The sequence below is a fragment of the Gekko japonicus genome, unplaced genomic scaffold (genome assembly GCF_001447785.1).
Source record: "Gekko japonicus isolate JY-2015 unplaced genomic scaffold, Gekko_japonicus_V1.1 scaffold338, whole genome shotgun sequence".
In the NCBI taxonomy this organism is placed as follows: domain Eukaryota; kingdom Metazoa; phylum Chordata; class Lepidosauria; order Squamata; family Gekkonidae; genus Gekko; species Gekko japonicus.
In genome coordinates this window covers 812,363-821,436 of record NW_015171512.1, presented here as the reverse complement: position 1 = coordinate 821,436, position 9,074 = coordinate 812,363, and positions in this window count along the sequence as shown.

Sequence of the window (9,074 nt, the reverse complement as noted above, 5' to 3'; positions counted from 1 at the left end):
CAGCAGGAAATAGCTGAGATCACTGCTGAGCCAGACTTTGGATCGACTTGTGTCACTGCTGTCGAAGTTGAGCTGTGTGTCGAACATAGCTGCAGCTGCACAATAGCTGTCGAGGTGAGGTTTCATTTTCTGTGGCCTTGTAGACATTTTTTGCATCTGGACAATACATAACATCAATTCTTCCCCCAGGATCAGAGATTGTGGAGTCAGGTAGTTTAATGTCACTAACTGGACGGAGGGACTACAACTCCTATAAGGCATGCAAACTTGCATGCTTGAAATAATGTTGACAACACTGCTTTAAAGAAACACAAAACCGGAAGACCTTGTAAAGAAGTGCTTATGAAGAACTGCCCGTCTGCTGTGCTCACTCTTTAGTTAAGCAATTGTCTACAAAGCAGTGTTTAGCTGTAACAGATCTATGGCAAAGGATGAACTAGGCCTCCCATCAGGCAATGTTCGAATGCTCAACCACAAAATTCTGCCAGTTGCACTGCACTGTACTGTGAATGTGCAGAAAGTAACCCACCAAATAGACTCATACTACTCACGAGCAGTTGAACCACCCAAATTAGCTCACTGCTTGTGACTAGAGTGAACTGGCTGGAGTTCAAGCAACCTTTAGTACAGGATGACATCATACATTAGCCAGCCATGCAATAACCCCGCCTTGCACCCGCATATATTTTGAGTACCTTGCTGCCAAGAATGAACAACAGAGAATATGCTCAAGCTATTGAGGCTGCACATGCTTGAGTCAGGAGCCATAGCTCAGTGATAGAGCATCTGCTTGGCATGCAGATAGTCCCAGGTTCAGTCTATGGCATCTCCAGTTAAAAGGATCAGGCAGGACATGTTGTGAAAGGCCTCCACCTGAGGCCCTGAAGAGCTGCTGCCAGTTGGAGAAGACAATACTGACTTTGATGGACCAAAGGTCTGATTCAGTATACAACAGCTCCAGATTTGCATTCAATAGCTAATAAGGGGTTACATGTGAACAGATGAAACAACATGCTGCATAAAGTACTAACAGAATTAATCGGAGGGAATAAGCATCTTGTGTGCAAACAGGCAGGTTTCCCCGGGTGCAGCAGTAATCAGAGGCTACCTGCTCCAGGCTGCGCGGTTGTGATGCTCCACAAAAGGTGCCAGGGCCAATGTCTTACATTATCCTGAATTTCTGTAGATGGGTATGATCTAGTTTCAGAGAATGCAGCTTGACCAACATCGACAGGATTATTCATCAATTCACTGGACTGGACACTCAGAGTGTTGCTTTGTTTTAAGGGATGTTTAGTTTCAGCAGAAACAGTCTGAGGTCGAGTCCTTTAAATAACTTTAATGAATGGGCCCTTTCTGTATTTGCCATACAGTTTAATTAGCTTCCTGCAAGAGCTGTTTCTGTTTGGAAAACAAACTACGTTTCCCCCTCCCCCTTTCTGCTCCCCTCCACTGTTGCAGACATGCAAGCTCCTTGTTGTATTTTCTTCCCCCATTAACCAATGAATTAATCATAATGGCTGCCAACCTATTAAATGCCACTTAATCTTGAAGAGAATGTGGCATTAGACAAATTGGGCACTGTAAGTGTGGAAAGGAATTCTTAGTATTGGGCCGTTGCATTATTTTAGGATTGTATTGATGTGTGCCACGTGAATTCCAAAAACTGGGAGTTTTGGATAGCAGAGAGGACAAATTCTGTTTGGTGAAAAAAAAGCAAAGGGGGAAAACCATACATTGCTGCCCCAATCATAGCAACAGATTCCTCCAACTTACTTTGCTGGAGCAGTCTTTGGTTGGATGTGCAACCCTGGATGTTTTTTTCTTGTATGAACAGAAGAAGTTTTACTAACCCCCCCCCCCCCATATCTTCTAACCTCTCAGTCTTCAGCCACAGTCCTTCTGCACCTCATGTCTGATGATCTCACCACATACTAAATTACAGGCTTATATATTATGGATGGCAATATTATAGCACTAATACAATTTCAATGGATTCCTCTCTAACCAACTGCATGCAGTTTTCCTTATGGCCACTAGATGGTGATTAACAACCATTTCTGTTCACTCCGTATTGGAAGCTTCGCCTGCTATTGCTAATGCTAAGCTAAGAACTCTCTTTCTTCACTGCACCTTCCAATGAAAGTTATCTTTTCTTACATCATATATGCTACTGTACAGGAATTAGGCACATGACTAAAGTGTATGTTTTTATCAACACCAACAAAAGCAAATTTCTTGAGGACCGACCCTTTTGGAGAGCTAGAGAATGTTGGACTGACAAGCATCCCTCCAAATTTGCTAGTTGCTAAGTCACATTCTGCTCTGACATACAACATTACGGAACATCTTAAATCCTGGATCTTGAAAAAGTATAATTGCTTGACAGAATGACTGGGAATTGGGTCTCCCATTCCCATCAGATCTGTGACTCACAGTGCCATAGCGAGAGAGAGAGAGAGAGAGAGAAGGCACCAGGTAAATTAAGACTAGTTGTGGACATTTAAGGTCAATGCTACTGAAACTTCAGGTTCTCATGATTCAGCTTCTGCTCACAAGATCTCTTGGCTATTACCAATCCAAGTCAAGTGACTTTGATTTCTCTCCCATCAGCAGAAGTTTACAACTCAATGCGCTTTAGGGAAAAGGTATAGGACCTATGAATTTCACCACACTGTGATACGTAAACTTTTGTGGTTTGCCTCTTTCTTCTTCAAAACTTGCTTAATTATCACATTGAAAAGTATTACACAATGTAACCATTTTAATAATTGTTGCTGTATTATATTTATTTATTTATTTAGTTCAGTTTGTACCCCGCCCTCCCTGCAACGCAGGCTCAGGGCGGCTCACATCAGTCAAACCATGGGTTGACATATAAATAACAATTAAAATCCATTAAAAACATTAAAAACAATTCAAGTTATACAGTCAAATTCATAAAGTGCTCGTGATGGTCAGTTAAATATTTACGATGGCGTGTGTTTATCCAATCCCCTCTTGAAGCTATGTATGCTTGTAGCCGCCGCCACTTCCTGTGGCAGTGAATTCCACATGTTCGTTACTCTTTGGGCGAAGAAGTAGATTAAGCTTGCAAGACTGCTATGTTAACAAGTGACATGCTTCATCATAGCCTGAATCCATGTTGCATTGCTGGACAGACGTGAGGATCCAATCATGCCTCTTCACACAGGAATACACGGAACTGCCTTTTAATGAGTCAGACCATTGGTCTCTCAAGATCAGTACAGTGCTCTGGCTGCCTAGTCCATATGGCCTGTTCTGAATGGCTATTCACCATTCTCAGAGAACTTTCACATCACCCGCTACCTGATCCTCTTGACTGGAGATACCAGGGACCGAGCCTGGGACCTTTTGTGTGCAAAGCAGATGCTTTACCATAAAATCCAGTGGTGCATTACAGACTTCACAAAATTTATTCCAGTTTGAGCTTTTGTGAGTCAGAGCTCACTTCTTTGGACGCTCTATCACTGAGCCACAGCCCCACCCACCAAGAATCTGGGCCCAGGTCACACTAACTGCAATGTATATTGGTCTTTCTTAAATCCAGCAGCACTCCCAAACTCCTAACCTCTGGTGCTGGCACCAACGGTACCCCATCAAAGGTCGGGAGTGGGATCCCCACCCCCCGGACCGCCCCAACTCACACACAGGACCTCCTTCTTCATCGGGTTCAATTTCAGCCAGCTCAGCCTAAGCCAACCAGCCATGGCTTGTAATGCCCGGTCCAGATCTTCCGGTCTGGAGTCTGACCGGCTGCCCAACATCAGGTAGTGCTTTTTACATGCCTGCCAGGTTGCCCAAAGGGCTGGTATCCTTTGTCCTCTCAGCCTAGTCTGTTAGTGAGTGCTTATTCCGACAGGGGGACACAGGATACTTTGGAAAACTGGAAATGGACTTCTAGAGAGAGCCAGGCTGCGCCCACAAGCACAATAAGTAGTGAGAAGTCACCAGTAACAAGCAGCCTCAAAAGAAGAAAATCTTTGCTGATTGAGGTTGCGGTCCCACGTGCCAGTTGAAGCAGAGGGGAAGTGAGGCTATTTCCTCCAGAGGACTTTGACACGCAGTTGCGAGATCACACAGCCCTTTGTAGCTGCGGGCTCAGCCCGTCACTGTGTGATCACACGCAACTGTGGGCGAGTCATTTTTTTTAGCCGTTTGTTTCCCATGCACATAAATTAGGAATCGCACCTCCACACTGGTGATGATGTGCATTCTGTGAAGAGGTGGGGGGGAAATGGCGGGTGATGATGTGCATTCTGTGAAGAGGTGGTGGTGGTGGGGGGAAATGGCGCCGAGCTGGGATGGAATGATCAGACCATCCCAATGGTCCCTAACCCTAACCCATTAGAGCCGGACTTTCCCCGGTGTCTTTTAACTCCGCTTCCGTGGCAGAGCAGCACAGGTTGCCGATGACTGTGGGACGCTTCCCAGATGTTCCTGTCTGATCACACCCTTTAGATCACATCAGGCATTCACACCTATGTCAGATCTAAAGGTGCGTGTGATTGCAGCCTGAGAGCTCTAATTTGGCTCAACTGTTTTTGGGCATGCACATTCTCACAGTGGGAAAGTCAGTGCCATGCAAAAGTAGAGTTTAAAAAATTACTAGGAACGGGGTGCTGGATTTACATCCAACTCCCCTTCAAATCCTTCTGCAAGATTGGGTGTTGGCAGGATTATTAAACCAATTAGTTTGCTCGATGAATTTTATGTTGGTTGTTTGGTTGTTCATTAAAAAAAAAGTCTAGGATGTCTTATGTTGTAAGTGACTCTCCCAGCCTAGATGCAGATCTGATTGCTCGACTCAGGGCTCTGTTTTGTTCAATAAATTATGTTCCCATTTGCAAAAAAGCTCAGGTCAATATTACCATACAGGACAGTTTCATGAGGGCCAAATTAGGAATGAAAGGAATTCATGTCTGAGTCTGCGCCAAAAGCAGCTACTAGTCTTAGCAGCCAGTCTGATGAATGCTGATCATCTAGAACTTAAGCTTGAAATACATCTCATTTCTAACTGCAAATGGACAATAGAGGCAAGGCAACAAGGCTTGTTTAAAAATAAGCATAATGAGCTGGAGAAATCCATGGTACCAGCCTGCCATATTTAAACATGGGTGGCATCTCTAGCAGTCAGGTGATCAGAATTTACAAGTGGTTCGGAGGAGGTGGCCACTGTGGCGTGTAGTCAGCAGAGCACCATGTGGGTCTGGCTTAGATTTCTCCCGATGGTTAGGCATGGCATCTTAATGTGGTCCGTCCAAAATCACAGCCCAAACAAGTGGCCAAATCAGGTAAAATGAAAGTGGCTTAATTCAAAGCACTGCAGGTTAACTGGGCTGGGTACCCTAGTGAATGAAATGAAAAACCTCCATGGACCCAGCAAATAATTCAGACACTTCCAACTGAAAGGCACAGCAACAAATCAAACTGGCTTCATGTGTAATAATTTGTAAACAGTCTATTGATCGGTTTTAAAATATTTCCAAATCACAGTTCATTTTACAAATCTCCCAAGTCTGCTAATGTAGATAAAACAAGACCACAAAAATGGAAACACATAGTTAAAACCAAAATGAAAATACTGGCAATAATCAATTTTCTACTACCAATCACAGCTGGAATAAAATTGCCTTAGACTGGCATCTTAACAGTAAAAGATAGGGAGTGTGACAACCTTTCATCGGAAGAAATCACTGGATTAATGCTTGTATATTCAGTGTTATTGTAAACTACCTTGCATTTGGTTTCCAAACTATTGGTGCTGCTGTGTAAAAGGCCTTGTCCAATGTAGATATCCATCACATCTCAGAGGGCAAGGGCACACATAGCTGGACCTTTAAGCAAGCTCTTAGTATTTGGTTAGTCTGATATCCTAGTCAGCTAAAACAATTGCTGCAGGTAGATAGAAAAGGATAAAACAGGATAAAACTCACTGTACAGAGGAAAAAAGGGCCGTCCACCCCGTCCTCCTTCCAGCTTCCAAATTCGAGGAAGAACAAAACAGTAAGCAAAAACAGTAGATAAAACGCGGAGCTCGATATCAAGCGTCTGCCTCCCTTAGTATTTGGTTAGGTATCTGTCTTTCAAAACCAGCATTTTAAATCGGGCTTTGAAAATAATTTTGAAACAGTGCAGCGGTAAAATCAGTGTGATATTCTTTAAGTACCCTGCCCAAGTCAGAGCCTGCATTCATACCCAGCTATATTTTCAAGAGCTTTTCCAAAGACAGTGCTAAGTGTATTTTATAATAATATAATCTCTAAAGTGTGAATGAGTGCGCTGGCAACAGTTTAAATGAGGGAAATCATAGAATCATAGACCATCCAGTCTTGTGCCGTTCTGGATATCCGGTTTATGCAGTTCTGGATATGCAGTTTATGTAAGCTGCCCTGAGCTGATCTAGGCCAGGAGGATGGGGTAGAAATTTAATAAATCAAATCAGTTGGATCCCACAGATGAGTTCTGATGCTCAAGGGGCAGGCAATTTTCACCCTCACTCTTGCTGCAGATCTCCAACCCCTCCCTCCACATGTTCTGTTGCTGGATATTCCCTATACCCCCCTGGGACAGCATTTCAGGAGGCACTCTGGCTGTAGCAGCAAGGGAGAGGGTAGGGAGTCACACTCTGCTGACAGGAATCCTTCAGTCAATGGGACCAATGGACCATCACCTGATAATTAAGCTGAGGTACCATGTTGAAGACCACTACCAAGCTACAGCCTTGCATCCTAAGGGAGACTGAAACTCCCTTCCACTCCGGTTGTTGGATATACATATGATGTATTTATTATCCATCATATTTTTATTTATTATTTATTTATTATGGGATTTGTATCCCGCCCTACCCATATGGCCCAGGGCGGCAACAGACGGCAACGCCGAGAATAAAAACATACATTACATTAAAACTTAATAAATAGAACTAAAATTGGTGCTCTACAATACATTTTAACAATACATTTTGATGTTAATGTTGTTCTGTTGATTGGTGATTCTATTTAGTTTAGTTGAGCCATCTATTTTGTTTCTTGGGACATTAAAACAACCCTATTGTGGTTTAATGGGTGTCCCACCAGGTTACAGTTGGTGCACATGACAGGGGCCAGCTCATATCACTAATCTGATATGAGCATGCTTGAATCCCAGTGGATGAAAGACCTCTGTCTAGACAGAAAATAATAAGCAGCCAACTGCAGGGTTGTGTGAACTGTGAATCAAGAAGGCATTCTCAGGAAAAACCAAACATGAACCTGCAGATTCAACAGAGAGCTTGAAAATGGGAATGGTTTTTTTTTTTATTATTAATCAAAAAGGAAGAAAGCAAAAGCTATTTGGTTTAGCTCTGAAAAAGCAGGCAACAGCCTGAGAGTTAGCAATATTGAAGGAGATGAAGGATGTAGAATCAGCGTTAAGCCCCAGATGGGAAAATGATCCCGTCACACCAAAACCACAGAAAGGTTTGCAGGGACTTCCCGAGCTAGCAATTGTGCTTCAGAACAGGAAATGATAAGAAGTGCCCTCCACATAAAAATGAAAGGGGAAACTATACATGAGCTTCTTATAGCAAAAAGGGTTTTTACTTTCCAATACTATAGAATTTTGCATCCTTCCCCCAAATATAATAAGATTGGGAAACAAACTGCTGTGCTTCAGCAACTCAACTATTTTAATCACAACTTTTTCATTTCCTAATTTTAGGCATACAGTATTGAGTCAAATAATTGATCGACTGCACCATTCTAATGGGGTTAGGAGGGTGCAACTCTGCATAAGATGGCAAGGTAAATTAATTATTAAAAATCCCTCTGAATTAATTATAAGGTTGCAGGTTTTTATGAAGTTGAATTATGTAATAATAGAAGTACTTACAAAAATCACAACAAAAGTACTTTACAAGGAACAAGTGCCAATTCAGAAGAGACATTCTCTTGCTCACAGAGATGAATGCTTCTTCTCAGATGGTATGGGCATAGAGGCAATAAGCATCCTTAGGGTTTTCCTGTATACATGTGGACAGCAGAGGTAAGAATGGGACTGAGATTGACCTTCCTGCCTTCTGCTGACATCTGCCCTACTTTTGGACCATCAAGACAATGTCAGTGCATATCAAATACAACACTCTCAGTTATGGCCGCCGTTGCTGTTCTCAGCGCAGCTGTGATGCCCGCACGTGGGGGAAGGGCAGAGTGAAACTTTCCCTTGCCTCCCTGAGCCCCGGGGTGGTGGTCTTGGACTCGTAGGGCAAATTCCACCTCTCATGTTTGGGCGTTGCCGCTCGGACATCACACGCGAGAGGCCATTCTGGCTCCCCCAGCTCTCGGGAGGGGCTCTTTAAAAAGTTATGGCCACTGTTGCTGTTCTCGGTGGCAGCTGCGACACCCGTGTGGGGGGGGAGGGGCTGGGCGAAACGTTCCCTTGCCTCCCTGTGCCCTGGGGTGGTGGCCTTGAAATCGTAGAGGCAAATTCCACCTCTCACGCGAGAGGTCATTCTGGCTTCCCCAGCTGTCCTTAGGGGCTCTTTAAAAAGTTATGGCCTTCCCCCCCCCATCATAGAGTAACTTTTCCCCCCAACATAGAGAACAATGGAGGGGATGGAGGCAACCTGTTTGGGGGCCCGTAGAATTCGACCCCCTGGTTCAATGTTCCTGAAACATGGTGGGTATCTTGGGGAGAGGCTCCAGCAGCTACCCTGTGATTTTGGAGTCTCTCCCTCAAGCCCCCTCTTCTCCAGCCCCCAGAATATACCCTATGTTTTCACCATTGACTTCAATGGCCCATAGGATATAATGGGGTCGAACTGCAGGAAGCTGATTCAGATCAGAGAATCTGATTCAGCCAGCAGCAGCCTGAAAGGGGCCCAAATGGGCCATTTTCGGGGGGTACATTTGGTTCAGACGAACTGAATGCAGATCCCTCCAGCAGCCGGCTTGCTCGGGCTCCCTGAAGCTGTGGGGATCCTGAGCAAGCCAAGGGAAGGGAAGGTGGTTTAAACCGCCTCTCCTTCCCTCCACCAGCCAGCTTGCTTGGGCTCCCGAGCAAACCAAGGGAAG